The following is an 18,446-nucleotide window of genomic DNA, read 5'->3' on the forward strand; positions in this document are numbered from 1 at the left end:
TGGAGATCTTACAGGGCAGCGTAAGGGGAGTGTCTAGGGGTATGAAACAGTCTTGGGATTGGTGCGCTTTCAGGCTTGGATGACTTGCCCTGTGTTGATTGGTCAACTGGTTGTTATGGCCCATAGGCCCTCCCAGGGCGGTTGCTATGTTCTGCACGTCACTGTTGTGCACTGTCCGTAAAGCACACCCAGAGCCATAAAGCACAGCCCCGCCAGCTAACTTCTGATTGGTGCCTTGCCACGAGGGCATCTGACCTTAGTGACCAGGACAGGAGGGGCAAGGTCAGATGAGCACAGGTTAGCCTGTCATGACTGCTAAAACAGGGGGCTGGCCACTTCAATTGAGGCAAACCCCAGGACTCCTTGCTTGAGGTGAGCGAAAGGCAGAGCTCTAAATGGAAATGATGAGGCCTCCTTTGAAACCCTAAAGCCCAACCCCACTGACACACCTCCTCCAACAAGGCCACTCCTCCTTATTCTTCCCAAACAGTTCCACCAGATGGGGACCCGGCCTTCAAACACACAAGCCTGTGGGGCCATTTCATCCACACATCACAGTCCTTTCGGAAGCAGGCTGGAGCAGTCAGGAGGTAGAGCTCTTGTCTAGCATTAATGCGTCCCCAGAACTGCACAACAATACCAAAACCGTAACCCACATCAAAGCACTGCCATCACACCCCAGCTGAGATCTCTTAAGACTGTTTCATTGCCCCAGCTGCCCGAGAAGGAATCCTTTTTGTGAGGTGCACGGCATGGAATCTCGGGCTTCAAACGTGCTAGGCAAAGTGTTTGACCTATGAGCCACGTCCCGCCCAAAGAAACGTGTTCAGTGATTTGATTAAAAGAGGATGCAAATAAGGTCCATGCCTTATTATTATTTTTTTCTAAACTGCAGTTAACTTACAGGTTCTCTGTCTTCTCCGCCTTGTCCAGTCTCTCTGTTGAAGAACAGGTCTCTTGTCCTGTATAATTTCCTGTCCGTTTGTGAACCAGGGTGTCACTCAGAGGTAGGCTGGCCTGGAACTTGCTATGTGACTCAGGCAGGCCTCAAATTCACTGTGCTTCTGCCTCTGAACCCCCAGTGCTGGGATGGCAGTAGGGGTGCCACCACGACTTGTTCCAGTGCTCCCTTCTGAAACCTCAAAGCCCAGTGACTCACCTCCTCCAACAAGGCCACACCTCCCAATACTGCCACTCCCTGAGAGCCTAAGGGCCATTTTTATTCAAACCATCACATTCCCCTAACATTTTGGGCTCCCTCGCTCTGCGATGATGTATTAAATATCCGTCTCTGGGTCTTTTACTTGTGTTACTTTACTCTGTCCTCACCATGTGGCTGATTGTCCATCAGGTCTCATCTCCTGTAGCCTTTTTTCCCCCTCTCCTTTCCAGGCAGCTGCTGAGTATAACTTGGGTGCTTCCAGATTTTTCTTTAAAACTTTAATTAAATTGTCCCCGTGTTTCTCTTGGACTCTGTTCTTAAAATCTTTTATTAATGAGACTAAGATCCCCCAAGGGGACCCTGATTTCCCCTGCATCACTACGGCAGATTCTTGCCATGTGGGAAGCCCCTTCCTAGTGAGTCAGAGGATGGTGAACGCACCTGACTTCCCTGGGTGAAGCTGGTGCTCCCGCTGGCTTGGGGTGGCTGGTGTTGTGGTGTGCCCCTCCCCCTGGCCTCACCGGAGCTGGCTGGCTGCATTCTGCACACCCTACTTTTCCCCTGGCCTCTTCCCTCCCCATCTCCACTCCATCAAAGGCCTCCTGCTTTCCACCCCTTTGGGTTTCAATGGCTCCCAAGTCCTACTCCCAAAGTAGGCATGGGGGTGACACAGGGACTAACCGCTGTCATGCTCTGTGTGACGGTGTGTAAATGTCAGACGTGGAGGGTCACTTTTCCTGGCTTACCCACCGACCGACCATTCCTGGACATGCTGCTGCTGGGGAGGCTTTTTTCTCACTAATGCCGTGTTGGCGTGCGAATTGTGATACTTTCCTTCTCTACTCAAGACGCCCAAACTATTTTCAGGTAGAAACTATTTTCATGTACCAGCGGCTCAATGCAAATGAGCTTATACAAGTAAAAACCAGAAGCGTGAGGGCAGGCGAGTCCAGCTTGTGTCACACAAGTGTGCTGAACTCAGCAAAGGGATAAGAGCCGCTACCGGGGGAGGGCTGGGGAGTTGGCCCTTGGAAGGCTAATTTTCCTTTCTTCATGTTCTCTTCTCCAGTTTCTGAACTCTTCGGACCACACCTCAGCTGTGCTTCAGATCATCTGCGTGTAAAGACTGTCGGAAAAGAACAAGGTGTCAGGGGCCCCTCTCCACGGCTTGGGCCAGGCAAACTGGGCTCACGTCTGGTCCATACGCTTTTCACCGACGTGACATGACTGCAACTACTAACTGGTGGGTGGTTTTGCCTGCCTGTTTATAGCGTATCTGATACTCAGTTTGGATTAGGGGTTAGGGTGTAGATAAGCTGCTCCAGGGGCAGGGTGCGGAAAGGCCGACTCAGCTGTCAGTACCCCGAGAGTCTGCCGTCCATTGTCACCCTTTTTCTTACCTTTTCTCCAGGATCCATTTTCCTCTCAGGGAAGTGTCCACTTAGGTGCCCCAGCCAGCAAGCTGGTTTTCAGAAAGCCCCATGGCAACCGTGTACCAATACCTTAAACTATCGCCAGCATGCTGGCCTGCTTCTTCCGGTAAGTCTGTAGGTTACAGATGTGTGCAACAACATGGATGAATCCCCAAAACAGGCTGAGTGAGGGAACCAACAAACTCACCCCAGGAGACAGATGTAAAATGTCCCTGGGGATGGGGGTGGGATTGACAAGATGCCTAAAGGACGTCCCTGGGGTAAATGAGAATGAGATGTTGCACTTCTTGTTTGGGGAGTCGTCACAAGAAGACACAACTGTCCAAGTCATGAATCTTAATGTGTATGCTCTGTGCATTTTATTATGGTTTAAAAAGTTTTGAAAAGGAAAGTATGTCAAGATTCTTACTGCGTTTTTATTAAATACACCTCTGAAGAAGCTTTTATGCAAGACCTAGGTTTGAATTCTACTTGCACAGCTCCTAACTGTAGGACCTTTGCCCGCTGACGAACTTTTCTTAGTTTTCATGTCTATAGATCGGTAGTAGAAACAGTGCTTGGCACAAAAGGAGCTGGGCATATGGGTGAGCTGACTCCCGAAGCTCCGTGTCAGTGATGTGGGGTCACCATTTCTTCTTTCCCAAGAGTTTGTTGATTGACATCTCCTGGCCACGCCCTGCCGCCACTGCCCTTTTTCTCACGCTACAGGACTCCATCCTCATCCACAGGCTACACGCCTGAGCAGAATGCTCTGGAGCTGGGACAGGTGGTGTCGGCACCATGGCATTTGTGTCCCCAAACCCGTGTACGGACTTGTTCGTTCACACCGGCAAAAACAGACCATGGAGGTAGAAACGTATCATCACGTGTGGGTGTGTAGGCCATCCTACACATCGCCCACACTTGACCGAAACATCGTTTTAAGGCTCTGGACTTTACCTGGATAAATCTCATGAGAATTACTTAACTTCTAGTGGTTTTATTCTGGCCCTAGTCATTTCATAATGAACGTACCGTCACAACACGGGTGTTTTTGTGGCTTCGGCAGTGCTGAAGCAGAGAAGCAGGAGGTGGAGAAGGGGGGAGGGAGAAGAGAAAGAGGCGGGAAGTGGACCCTGCTGGCCTCTATTCTGTGGGCTGTTGAACCTCCCCAGGGCAGGCTGGCTGAGCCTTTATTCCGAAGCCTGCCGTTTCTCCCCAAAGCTCCCGTTCTGACTAAGGAGGCTAACTCAAGTGAATCCACGGGAAAGAAAAAGGAAAGTGATATTCTAATTTTACCCAGTTCAGAATGCAACCAGACACGGGAATGCGCCTGCGATTCTGACTCATGAGTGCACCAGAGCTTTGTTTTAGGGAGCAGCAATGTGTTCAGTCCAAATTGGCCGTGAAGTGAATAAACATTATTTTCCCACCGAATTCAGCTCTAAAACGACGGGAAATCTTTCTATGAGAACTGGAAAGCAAAAACAAAACAACAAAACCACACAGCAGACAAGAGTGCCACTGCCAGGAGACACGAGCCCCAGAGCTGACCTTGCTGGGCGCGCAGGGACCTCCCTGCCTGCAGGCAGTCTGGGTTGTAGTTCACAGACCAGGCTGGAAGGAGTGCCCCAGCTTCCCTCAGCTTCACTCTGCTTTGTTACTTGAGGGCCATTGACACCAGGCCCAGCGTGCCTTTGGTTCATTGGCTTGGGCTCCTAATTAAGTATTTAGTAAATTCATAACTCTGCACATTAAATTCATGCTGCACAAGATTACTTAGCATGTGAGCTTCACAGCCCCTCAGACCACCCTTATAGATTCAGCATCTCAGCAGCCATTCAAACTGCTCTCGCCAGCTTGTCTACAGCGGAAGGAAAGAGTGCACACTCTCTCTCTCTCTGTCTCTCTCTCTCTGTCTCTCTCTCTCTGTCTCTCTCTCCTTGGGTTGAATATTTATTGAGCAAATATTAAAGGGTTAGGGACAAAACCAAAAAGGGGAAAACAGAAGGGGAGTGACTGTTTGAGATGATCATGATAGGGACAGCAATACAGTGATAACAATATAAATGCAGAGTTCTATCCCAGTAGATGAACTTTTTATTCATTCATCACAAAATGAAAACAAACTAACGAAGGAGAAAAAGCCCCAAACATTGTCCAGTCTCTATTACCCAAAGATAGGCATTTTTTTCAGGGTTTTAGAAGCCCTGGCTTTTAAGCTAGAGGTCCTGTAAGCGTTTCCTTTCCATGGAAAGGCCAAGCTGGTAAGGTGCCAGCAAGCCTCGTCATCTAAGCTGGGTCTGGACTCTCATGGGGGAGAATCCACTATTGCAAGCTGTCCTCTGATCCCATAGAGTGCTATGTCAATATGCATTCCTCTCCCCACAACAAAGAAATAAATAAATGTTAACTTATCTAAAAAGAGCTTTAGGTAGCACCCCGATATAAGAAAGTACTGTCCAGAGCTTTTTGTCGATTTGTTAACTAAAATGTGGCCAGAACTAAGGCTGTGCAGTGTGGGTGGTGTCAGTATTTGGTCACCCATGCTGGCCTTCATACAGTGATAGGTGGAAGGCAGGAGTGGGGTGTGCAAAGCTTGAGAGGCTTTAAGTCCTCAGAAAGTCACTCTTTCTAGATGGAAGACCGTCACTAAGTCACAGGCTTTCTGGGTTTGTCTCCTCACTGATAAGTGGGAGGCAGTGTTGTCCCCTAAATTAGAGGGGGAGAGATGTCGAGAATCCCAGGGAGCTGATGGCAATTCTGCCTTTCGTAGTTCTTAGATCTGTGTCTACCTGTAACCTGAACTCCCTGATCTTTGGTGCCAGTAGACAGAAACAACGGTCTACATCTCCAAATTGCACTCATAGCTAAGATGGCACCCCAATGGGCCAAGCTGTCGGACTAAACTTCACTTAGGGTTGTAGCACAATAAATACAAGATGCAGAGATAGATACTGGGGTTCAAGCTTCACTGAAGATCAGAGAAGCCAATAGATCTTGCCTCTACCCAGCTGAAACGGCAATCCTGTCTCCATGAATCCTCAGAGGCAAAAGGCTCTGAATTCCTGTCTCCTCCTCCTTATATTCCTTTCTCCACCCAGTCAGATTCTCCTGTCTCTACCTCCCTAGTGCTGGGATTAAAGGCGTGAACTCTGTTACTCTTTTAGACTGATTCAATCTTGTCTAGCCCTGGTTGGCCTTGAACTCACAGAGATCCATCTGCCTTTGTCTCTAGTCCTGGGGATAAAGATGTGTGCCACCACTGCCTGGCTTCTATGACCAATTAACATGGCTGCTTTGCTATTTTGATCTCCAGTGACTTTAATAAATCATAAGCAATATATCACCACACAGGGCAGCACAACTAACCTAATTAACAATTCCCTCATCTTTCCCTTGCTGCTGCCCTCTCCCCCAACCAGGATGGAGTTCTCTGTCCACTCCTTGAGCACTTCCTCCTTCAACTCCCTGCCCTGTGGCACAGTGCGCCCATTCCTGGGTGCCTCCTCTTCCTGAGAGGACACACATGGGGTCCCATATGTGTGTGTGAGACCCACAGGACCCAAGTCTCACTCATGCTGGGCAAGAACTCTACCGCTGACTCATCTTATTTTTAATTTTGAAACTAGGTCAAGGCTATCCTTGAATTTGCTCTGCAGCCCAAGTTGTCCTTGAACCTGTAATTCCCCCAGCCTCAACCTCCTGAACAGATAGGATTACAGGCCTGTGTCTGGCTTGGTTAACCCATCTGCTTGTAGCATAGGCACCCTTGCTCCTCCAGGAACACCCATCCTTGGCAGCCATCACCTGCACTTCAGTAGGACAGCCGTGATCTCGCAGACACCTCCCCCTGAAGCCTGCTTCCTCCAGCCTCCTAGAGTGACCCTGCCCAGAGAGTCTGACTTATGGCACCTCCTGTAGTCTCAGCTGGCAGGATCCACAGTGCAGAGGTCTGGCCTACAGGGGGGTTGTCCTGTTCTCACAGCACATTTGCAGCTGTGCTCGTGAAGCCATCTGGGTCTGCATGTCTATATACTTCAGGTCCTGGGACAGCATCTCTGCCGTGATCCGGGTGACGCCAATGCTTTGCTCAGCCAATGGCGTCCTCACGCCCTCCTTTCTCAGGTCATTTTCTCCATGTGCAGGCTCTCATGCCATCCATTCTTTTGTTTCCGGCAGAGACAGGAACTGAACCCAGAGCCAGAGCCAGGCAAGTGCTCCACCCCTGAGATCCTTCTGCAGCCCCTCCCCCTTCTCTTTCGCCTTTGCTTTTTGAGACAAGTTCTAGCTCAGTTGCTCAGTCTCCGCCTGTGGATTGGCTGGGACTTCAGGCCTATGTCACTAGGCGTGGCTACCTTCCATTCTTAAACTTCTCATTATTATTTATTTTTATTGACTAATTTTGCTACTTGACAATTTATTACATGCTTATAATACATTCTGATCTTTCTCCCCATCATCTCCCACCCATCCTTGCCATCGCCCCTCCCCATTCCTTCCCAGACTCATGATTTTGGGTTTTGTTTTGACTCATTTAGGTTAACCAGGGCCATCTGTGTAACCACCAAATTGGAAGTGTCCACTGGAGCCTTCTGGGGTCAACTGGCACTTGATTGGAGGTTACGGTTTCCCCGCGTCCTCAGTCTATTGGCAGCAGTTTGGCAGCTAGGGGCCCTCTGAGTTCCGTCTCCATCCGAGCCTGACTGCTGATAGACCCCGTGCAGGTATCAGCAGCTTCTGTTTATGTTCGTAGCATGCACAGGTGTTAATTACAGTCACCCTTATTTTCTGGCTCTTCTTCCCGTTGCTCTCTTCTGCGGTGTTCCCACAACTCACAGAGGTGACTTTCTCACTGTCTAGCACTCGGCTGTTACGGATTCTCAGCACCTAGTGCAGCCACGATTCTTTGTATTCATCCCTATTCACCGCAGAGGCTTCTCCGATTAAGGCTAAGAGTGGCATTAACCTTTCCTTTGACCAAACACCTCCCCTGAATTAGCTGTGATGGCTAATTTTCAGAATCAGCTTGACTGGATCGAGAACCGGTGTGAAAACATTCCTGGGGCGTGGTCTGTGAAGGTCTCTGCACAAGTGTCTACCCAAGAAGGGAAGTCCCACCCCGAGGGTACACCATCACGTGGGATGGGATCCCGGGTGGAAAAGGAGAAATGGAGCTAAATGGCAGACTTCATCTCTCAGAATAGCCACTGATGGACTCTCTCACCTCTGTCCCCTGAAAAAGCAATACACAAAGACCTTTCTGCCTAGGCAGCCTCTGCTTAGCCCAAATGTCGCCATTTTTTGATCTCTATACTTTTGATTACAAAAGTAGCACACATTATGTATGTATATGAATATATATATGTATATATATATCACATGTGAGCGATACAGAAACTAAAGCCCTTCCACCTTAAAAAAGCTTGCTTTGATGTTTTTCTGATGGTATGTTCATGCACGATGTGGATGTGTGGGCGATCCACGCCATGGTGCCCGTGTGGAGCTCAAAGGGCAGCTACGTGAAGTTGGTTCTCTCCTACATTTCTGTAGGTCCTGGTGATCAAAGGTTGACAGGCTGAGTCACTTTGCTGGCCCAAAGACTTATTTTTGATCCATTCTTTTCATATTAATTTTAAAATTTGAAATCATTCACATATAGAAAAAAATACAGGTGGTAACACAAGAAACGCCTGTGTACTTAATCACACGCTGTCAATACCACATATACTGGCTTCATAGCGCCATGAAAACAGAAAAAAGAAGACAGAACCATTTCCCTGGTGCCTCTGGCACTGGCTGCTCCTCAGGGCCCGCTGCTGTCAATCATCAGGGAATGTGTGTCTACTTCTTAGGCTCAGATCAGCTGCAAGGGTGGAAGCCAGTGGCTCCGGGCACTGAGAAGCAGGGATGACTTGGAGTGTGGCTTACTCTAGTCTAGACTGCTCCTGTTTTAGTTACTTTTCTGGTGTTGTGATAAAGTAGCAGGGCTGTAAGAAGAGAGGGTGCCCCCCCCATGAAGTTCCAGAGGAGAAGTTAGCACGGCAGGGAAGGCGTGGTGTGGCAGCAAGGTAGGAACAATCGCATTTCATGGGCAGAGAGGGGCCAGGAAGTGGGGTGGTTATAAACCCTCAAAGCCTGTTCCCAGGGCTGTACGTCCCCCAGCAAGACTACCCCCTGTAGATTCCAGAACAGCCCTAAACAGTGCCACTTACAGGTAAACAAGTTTCCAAACACATGAGGTCCTGGGGAGACGTTTCTGGTTCTAATCCCCATGGTGCCTTGGGCTTTCCCACCCGTCCTCTGGTCTGCTCTCCACCCCACCTGTATCTCTGCTTGTTAACATCTCCCACACTCCTCAGCACATTTCTTATGCCGGTGGCCATCTTTATTTTCACCAGGATTACAGAATATCTGACAAACATTTTGGGCTGGGTGAGCGTGTGCTCCATCCCCAAGCTAATGAGGAAGTGTTAAAATGTGGTCTGGGTGGTCCAGGCAGGGTGGGTGGTAAGCCAAGTGTTTGTCTGCAAGGCTTGCTATGGCCTCCCTCCTCGTCTACACAGTAATTCTCCAGCAGTATTTTTTTGGGGGGGACACATCTATCTCCTCTGACTAGGATCCCGATAGGAACCTTTCTGAGGAGGAGGGGACATACCCAGTGGCTGCCCCTTCAGTCTGGTGTGTACCGAGGTGCTCTCAAGCTCAGCACACTGAAAACTGGGCAGGGCTTTTCCTGTTGCTCAGTCTCACCGCTGCCCTTGGTGTTAGGCTCCAGGCTGGAAGAGCCACACATGTAATTACAGAGAAGTGAAAGGGGAGCCAAGGCTGAGTCCTAGATTGCCCTCTCCCTTCATCAGAATCCTCTTCCATACTTCAATTGATTATTTCTGGGCAAGCAACCCACTCCAAATGGCTTGAAATGATACCACTTAGTGTTGCAAGCAAGTGTAAGAATGAGAACCGTTTCCCGGGTCCCGGAGAGGTGTGAGCCTGCCATATAGCAGGTGATTGATTGGTAGTGGCTGGTCTTTCCACACTGCAGATTGATTGGTTTAGAATTAATTTGTCTCCACGTGACTTCTCACCTTATGGTAGGCTGATCTGGGTTCACTTTCAGGGCAGGGGTCTTTAAAATGAGGACAAGTACAATCTGAGAAACCAGGGCTTGAGATGGGCATGTGCTATTTCTACCAATCTGCTGGTCAAAGCAGTTTAGTATAGCCCGACTCCCGAGTCAGGGAAGAACATGATCTCTTCATGGGAGGCTCAAGGAAACATGGAGGTATTGAGAAGAACCAGGGACTGAGACCACTTCTTTTTTTGTCGTCAACTACCAGAGGGCACTAGGAAGCAGTTTTGTCTTAGTTACGGTTTCTTTTTCTTTTCTTTTCTTTTTTTATTTAAGTTAGAAACAAGTTTGTTTCACTTGTCAATCCCAGCTCCCTCTCCCACCCCTCTTCCCCCGCCCTTCCCACCAGGTCCCCCAGTCCCCCACCCAATCTCTATTCTGATCCCCAGGGAGGGTGAGGCCCTCCATGGTGGATCTCCAGAGTCTGTCATTTCATCCAGGGCAGGGCCTTGGCCCTCCCACAAGAGTGCTGGCTGAGAGAGCCTCCCTCATTGTGGCATGGGCACTCAGTCTGTTTGTAGACCAGGGATAAATACTACCCAAGGCCCCATAGACTACCTAGGCCTCCTCACTGACACCCACATTCAGGGGGTCTGGGTCAGTCCCATGCTTTCCACACAGCCATCAGTTTGGGGTCCATGAGTCCCCCCCTTCTTCAGGTCAACTGTTTCTGTGGGTTTCTATTGCTGGGATTAAACACCAAGAGCAAAGCAACTTGAATAGGAAAAGGTCCACTTTATAGCTTGTAGTCTGTCATCAAGGGACGTCAAGGCAAGAACCGGAAGTCAAGAAGGAACCTGGGGGCAGGAAGTGAAGCAGAGATCAAGGAGGAGTGCTGCTTCCTGGGATGTTCTTCATAGCTTACTCAGCCTGCTTCCTTAGACCATCCATGACCATCGTCCAGGCTCCATTGCCCAAAGCGGGCTGGGCTCTCCCACATCAACCAGTAGTCAAGGAAATGCACCTCACGCCTGCTCATGGGCCTATCAATGTGGCTTATTTCTTCAATCGAGGTTTCCTCTTCTCAAACAACTCTAGTTGGTGTTGAGTTGACATAAAACTGTCAGCACAGTTTTCTAGCTTGGTGGCCCATGAGTTCAGTAACTCCAATGGTTCTGTTTATAAGAGGGTGTGTAGCAGACCCAGAACCACCCCAACATCCAACCCATCTGTGATCTGCTGAAGCACAGGGGCTGGGGAGAGAAGGGGTGGGTGGGAGGGGGTGGGGGTTGGGGGTTGGTCTTGCAGACCCAGGGCTTCAGGACTCTTTGTGACATGGGGCAGCAACAGGTGTTCAGGAAGAATCCCAGTGAGGGTCCAGCGTCAGTGGTGTAGCAGAGACAGGGGTGGGGCAGGGGGGTTCGAACCAGACTAATGATTCTTTCCTGTATGTAAAAATGTATAGACTGGTGACTCACTGTGTCACATTGCAGCTTGCCATGATGAGATTTTCTCCTTTTTTTCCCTTAAATTTTATTAATTTGGGGGTGAGGGAGATGGGTGGGATTGGGAGGTGTGATGGAAAAGACAGGAAGAATAAATAAAAAGAAAGTAAAAAAAATAAGAGGATGGGTAGGAGAGATTGTTTATAGATTTTTGACTTGAAATTATAGTTCTATATTCTTCTTCCATCAAATACACTCCCAGATTCTCACCACAAATAATATTATCACTCTGAAAAAAATCTCATTCTTTAAAAAAAGTTCAAACTTTTTTTTCCGTCCTTCTTAAGTGGTTCCCATTTGTGATTCCCTGTCCCTGCTGACCTAGAATTCCCTCTATGATCTCTCTCTCTCTCACGCTCTTGGCTAAGCACATTTTAAACATTTATGTTTTGAGAATTTCATACATGAGTGCTGTACTGATATCATTTCCATCTCATACTCTCCTTTTTCCAAATATTTCCCTGCCATTCCACTAGTTCTCAACCTCATGACTCTTCTTTATTACTGTTTCTCTCTCTCTCTCTCTCTCTCTCTCTCTCTCTCTCTCTCTCTCTCTCTCTCTCTCTCTCTCTCTCTCTCTCTCTCTCTCTCTCTCTCTCTCTCACACACACACACACACACACACTACTGAGTGTGTAAGTCTCTGACCACTTGGGACAGATAATCTATCAGGGAACATAGCCCTGAAGACTCATTCTCCTCTCTCAGTAGTCACTGATTGCCTGTAGCTCTTCACCTAGGGGTGGGGTCTTGTGAGAACACTCATCCACTCTGGGTCCTCTTAATCCATAAAACAAGCCAAGTATAAATTATAAAAAACTGGGAGGTGAATTTATGAGCTTTTTGTTGTTGTTGTTTTTCAAGACAGGGTTTTTCTGTGTAATAGCCCTAGCTGTCTTGGAATTCACTCTGTAGATCAGGCTGGCCTCCAACTCATAGAGATACACCCTCGTCTGCCTCCCTAATGCTGGGATTAAAGGTGTGTATCACCACTGTCCAGCTGAATTTATCAGTTTTAAAGTTATTTTTGTGGTACCCAACAAGGTGAGATCTTTATATAATCCCACCTTTAATTCAAATTCATTTCATGTAAGCTTTGACATATTAAAAATAATTGCCTTATTTTTAAATTTTTTGATACATGATCTTTCCCTATAAGATCACACTGACCTCAGACACATTAATTTTGTGACTTAGCAAACTAGTGTGCTAAGTCACCATGCCCAGCTAGAGATGATTTTCAAATAAACCAATTTTCCCCCTCACATATAACTGCTGAAAAAACTTCAAACAATAATGAAATATTACCCATTCACCCCAAACCCCACAGTCTAAATCTGGCCTGGTGGGGACACTGTGACACACTAAGAGCATGGGTGTGGGTGCTGGAGGACCGCTGAGGTGGAAAGTGTGCTTTGCTCTTTCAGAAGGCTTGAACGGTGGTTCATAGCAGCGCGGAACTCTAGCTCTAGGGGAGCATTGCCTTCTTCTGGTCTCTATGGAAACTCCCTCCATAGCGCACACACACACACACACCACATACACACACACCACACACACACACCACACATATGCACACACACCACACATACACACACACTTATACACACTCACACACCACATACACACACATACACCATACACACACACACCACACACATGCACATACACACCACACATACACACACCACACACACTCACACACCCCACACACATATGCACCACACATATACACTTATATACACATACACACATCACACACACCACACACATACATACCGCACATACACACTCAAACCCCCCCACCACACACCACACACACTACACACACACACCACATACACATACATGCCACACATAAACACTTACACACACATACCACACACACACTCATACACACATCACACATACACACTTACACACAAATACACACACCATATACATACACACCACACACATACCACACAACGTATACAACACACACACACACACACACACATTTGGGGATATTTGGGGATTCTTTGGACTGGGCATGTACTTTACAGCTAAGGAAAAGTGCAGTGTCATGCATGGGTTTTGCATAAATTCCTCACATGTGGCTGCAGCAAATGGGGCTCTGTGTCTCACAGCAGCTTCTGGGGACTCTCATCAATAGTCTTGTAACTGTCTTGGCTGCTCAGAGTTTATAAATCACAGTGCTTGGGGGCTGTCTGGTGGCATGCAGCAGGAGGTCAGCACTGTCGCAGTTCATGGTGACAACCTCTTTCATTTTATTAGTTTGTCTTTCTGAGGACAAGAACAGGCTCATCTTACTTTTAGGCAATTTCAGCAGGGAGGCTGGCGCTGACCCGGAAGCCCATGACCTCTCCCTGCTCCAGTGCGGTTCCTGTACTGGGGATTAAGGAGGCTCCTGTTGCATTTTCTGTGCTCTGAGGCAACTTGTGTAAGGCGTCTGCCATTCTGCCTTCAGAGATGATAGACTATTTTAGGAGAATCCATGGTGTGGTTGTTGTTGCAAACTCTGACCTCCCATCTAACTTTTAAAGACAGATGCAACGCTATTGCTGAGTGGGATTAGAGGTTGTTACATAGTACCAAAAGCTGCCCAGGTTGTTCCAGGAAAGTTCCCCCCAACCTTGATATAGGGCCATACTAGGCAGGGTTTTCTAGAATAACAGAATTTATAGAATGGATCTCTTTGCACATAGAATGATTTACAGGATGCAATCTGTAATCTAACAATGGCTGCCTATGAATGCAAGGTCCAAGAACCCAGGAGTTGCTGAGTCCTGGAGGCTGGATGTCTCAGCTGGTCTACAGTATACACTGGAAACCTGAAGAAGCAGATTCTAATGCCAGCGAAGGGATGGACTTGCTAGCAAGCTTCCACCCATGTCCTTATACAGGCTGCCAGCAAGAGGTGTGGCCTAGATTATTGGTGGGTCTTCCTACCTCAAAAGATCTCTATTAAAGCTGTGTCTTCCTCCTCAAAGACCTAGGTTAGAAGTGTGTCTTCCTACTTCAAATTAAGCACAAATCTCTCTTGTGTGTACCTGCACTTGGAGGTTTTAGTTAATTCCAGATGTTGCCAAGTTTTTGACCAAGAATGGCCATGACAAGAGCCTTTTGAAATGATTTGGGTTGGTTATGTTGACCATGTGGAGTTATTTAGAAACAGGTGAGAGAATGCCTTTCTGTTTTTTTTTATAAATAAATCCTCAAAAAGGCAGATTATGCTTTGAATTACTCATTCACAGAAAAGCACACACAGCTTCAGTCATGTCTGCAATATGAAAGACACTGCAGTTGGTTTAATCCCCTCACTTGACTTCAGAACTAGGAAACCAGCCACAGCCAGTTGCATGTGCTCAGAATCAGAATGTGAGGGCAGTCTGGCAACTTAGTGGTCCCTGTCTTAAAATAGAAAAAACAAAAGGGTCGGTGATTGTCCTGGTTACTTTGTTGTTGTTAACTTTATACTGGGGGGGGGGGCGGGAAACCTCAGCTCAGAAATTATTTCTATAAGACTCACCTACACATGTCAGGCATTTTCTTTCTTTTTTTTTTTGATTGAAAATACATTTCATGGTTTCCTCTCCCCCATCTCCTCCCAGATCTTTCCTACTCATCCCAATCCACACCTTTTTTCTTTAGAAAAAAAAATCAGGCAAAGAAAACCAACCAACAAACCAGATTTGAACAGAACAAACAAACAAAAACAAAGAAAAAGCATAAGAAACACATACAAACACAAACACACACACAAATACAAAACTGGAAAACAACATACAAGCAAAAGAGTAGTAAGAGTAAAATTTAAAAAGGCTTAAGCAAAGTAATATGAGACAGAAAATCTACAAAAATGGCACTGAGTTCGTTTCTATGTTGGCCATCTCCAGCTGGATGTGGTTAATATACTCAGTGAGACTCCTATTGAGAAAACTAACTTTTCCTTTGCAAGCATTTGACACTGGAGATAGTTTCTTGGTTAGGGATGGGGCTTGTGTCTACTTCCCCCTCTCAATACTGGGACCCCATCTGGCTTGAACCTGCTGTTCAGGCCCTTGTGCATGCTGCCGGAGTCACCGTGAGTCACTGTGTGACAGTCCTATTGTGTCCGGAAGATACTATTTCCTTGGTGTCATCTATCGCCTCTGGCTCTAACAATCTGCCTCTTCTTTGCAGGGTTCCCTGAGCCCTGAGGGAAGGGTTTAATGGAGATTCATTTTCTTGATTGGTGATGGATGTGTTGGGACTGTTGACTGTGGGCAGTCTACCCCGGGGAGAGGGGTTCTGGGCAAGCCAGGGGGCCAGGCGGTAAGCCGTTCTCCTCCGGGCAGCCTTTGCTTCCGTTCCTGCCTCTAGTTCCTGCTCTGCCTTCCCTTCATGTATGCCGTAGGATGAAATGAACTCTTTCCTCTCCAAGTTGCTTTTGGTCATGGCATTTTATCACAGCAGCAGAAACCTAGGACCAGGATGCTGCCGCTCAGTGGTAGGATGCTTGCCTGGCATGTGTGAGCGTCCCGGTCTGATCCACAGACTTCAAGACGTACTATATCTGCAATCATACCTCGATGGATTCCCGCAAGACAGATGCGAAGAATGCTCTGTTCATTTGCAGCTTGTCCACACATCAAGCGAACGATCTTCTGAATGATTTAACATCAGTAAACACCTCAAACTACGTTGTCAATGACTGATGGTTTTGCCTCACTGAACATCGGCCAACATTTTCATGTAACAGATCTATAAAACAACTACCAGTAGTTGGAAAAATTAGAAGATTTAGGACACAAAACCATCCTTACATTTTTGAGATATAATGTCCGTATTTTTCAGCAAGACTGTTTAGTACTTTGGGTGCCAAACTCCTCTTAAATTTAATTTTATAAGACATTCCCAAAGCTTACTGGGATTGCATTACCTACTGTGAACAGATTACCCTGGTACCTGGAGTTCAGACCTAATGGGATCTACTAAGAGTCTGTGGGTATCTCTGGAGTCTCCCTAGCTTTTCCATGTTGAGGGCAAAGTAGATGTGTTTGACATGAAGTATTTAGAGCTCACGAACAAGAGAGATGTTTATAGTCCCTTCATATCTGGTTAGCATAGAATTAAAAATGGTTTCTAGACATGCGAACACATTTGGGACAGGATTTCCTATGAGAAATGTCTCAATCTCTGCCTCTGAAATACTATTCTTTTTCTTAAAAATGTTTATTTGTTTGTGTGTGTGTGTGAGGCAAGTGTTGGGTATCCACACATGTGGGAAGAGAGAGGGAGTTGGGTCTCTTGGGGTTGAGGTTATAGTCAGTTGTGCACTGAACGAGGTTCTAGGAACAGAATCCAGGTCCTATGCGGTACCCTCTCTTTAGCACTAAGCCATCTCTGCAGCCTCAGCAGGCATTGCCAAGTAACACGAGGCAGAGAAGGTAGGAAGCAGAGTGCTGTGCTAATGTATTATTTAGAATATGTGCCAAACGGAGCTGACATTTTCAAAGACAGGCGAGTGGTGCAAGCGCTGTCTGTGCAAGTCATAGCGGCCAAGGTCTGCTGTAATCAGTCCAAAAATTCAATAAAGCGAATTTTACAGACGTTCAATGTTTTCATGCCCAAATTTTTAAGTCTAAAGTAAAAACAAACATGCATGGAGAGTTTGTAGAACAATAACTCTTTCTTGGCAACTGAAAAAATTTATTCTTGTAGTATGCTAATTATAAGTGCTAGGTAGTAAAGAGGGAGCTAACAGTCACTTGGCTCCCTCCTGTGACCTGATCTATATCAGGCACTGGCAAACAGCCACACCTGAGTCCTGCTGCTGGGCAAAGGTCTGTTGGAGCTGGTGAGCCCTCTGCGGCCCCTTTTGCTAGTCACAGAAGTGACACAATTCAGCAGAGGTCATAGAGTTCTGGGATTCCCGGAAAGTCTTTTAGATAAGGCATGCTCAAATCATTATGCAAAAGAGACAAAAAAGACTGGAAATGAAGTTCAGCAGTTAAGAGTGCTTGCCGCTGCTCCCAGCAGTCAGAGTGGGCAGCTCACAACTGTCTGCACCTCCGGCCAGCCAACACCTTCTTCCAGCCTTGGTGGGCACCCACAGACATGTGATGTTCAGACACATGAATGGAAACAAATCTTTAAAAATACCCACAGGCACTTGGTTGTAAAAGTGTCACTCTGAGGGGCTAGAGAGAGCCACTGGTGACTAGGAGCACAGGCTTCTTTTCTAAAGGACCCAGGTCCTATTCCCAGCCGCCACCTGGCAGCTCTCACTCAGTTCCAGGGGACCTGGTATCCTCCTCTGGCCTCCATGGGCACTGCACGTACTAGGTTCACACACAAATGCAGGTAAAACGCCCACATACATAAAACACATTTTTAAAATTCTCATTCCAAATATTTAAATTTACTTAAAAAACTCTTATTAACCACTTAAAACTAGCAAAACCACCAGGCAGTGATGGCGCACACACCTTTAATCCCAGCACCCAGGAGGCAGAGGCAGGCGGATCTCTGTGAGTTCCAGGCCAGCCTGGTCTACAGAGCGAGTTCCAGGACAGCTAGGGCTGTTAAACAGATAAACTCCGTCTCAAAAAACAAAACAAACAAAAAATAAACTAGCGAACCCAGCATATTTAAGACAGATATTTAAAACACTGAAGTAGTCAGAGGTGTGTAGCTTCCTAAGTTATACCACTTAGTGGTAAAGACGTTAGTTAACAAGCGTACTGATTGCTCGAGGTTCCAGTAGAAGAGCCTGAACATCACTTACAAAGTAGTGTTAAAGTCGCATGGCTCACGGCTCCCTCCATCTCTGGCAGCATGCCGACACCACCCGAGCCACTGTGCACGCCACTGGCTGTGTGACCGCCACTCACGCAGGAGGCTTTGCTGTCACCAGGATTAGGGGGTGGGGTGGGTGGGGAGGCAGAACAAAAGAAGACCACACAGCAAGTATGAACTATGCTAGGAAAAAGAAAACGACGGACGTGAAGGTTACTGGGCACAGCCATCAGCTAGGACTGCACGTTCACAGGCAGGCTATGTTAGAGTCATATTGTCACTGCTGAATGGAGCCGGCTGTAACAGAAAGGATGGAGTGCCGATGTGTAAAATGACCATGAAATCATCCGGCAGCTGGAGAGATCCCACACGCTAATGAGCAGCTCCACGACAAAGAACCTTAGAGGTCTGAGGCAAAGAAGTAGACAGAAAACTAATGGATTGCGAAGAGGCGGGCCTCAGTGCATGTGCGGCTGCGTAGGTCAGTAGCTCACAAAGCAAAGGCTCAGGGG

General features: G+C 47.3%; 1 long non-coding RNA gene across 1 annotated transcript; it reads left to right on the plus strand.

Moving 5' to 3' along the window:
* Positions 1 to 247: 247 nt before the first annotated feature.
* LOC121140720 lies at positions 248 to 4,117 on the plus strand. The gene is made up of 4 exons (XR_005877639.1): positions 248 to 372; positions 2,232 to 2,405; positions 2,574 to 2,701; positions 3,304 to 4,117. It is a non-coding gene; the product is annotated as an uncharacterized LOC121140720 (long non-coding RNA).
* The last annotated feature ends 14,329 nt before the right edge of the window (positions 4,118 to 18,446 follow it).

Source organism: Mesocricetus auratus, unplaced genomic scaffold, assembly GCF_017639785.1.
Source record: "Mesocricetus auratus isolate SY011 unplaced genomic scaffold, BCM_Maur_2.0 Super-Scaffold_100006, whole genome shotgun sequence".
In the NCBI taxonomy this organism is placed as follows: Eukaryota; Metazoa; Chordata; class Mammalia; order Rodentia; family Cricetidae; genus Mesocricetus; species Mesocricetus auratus.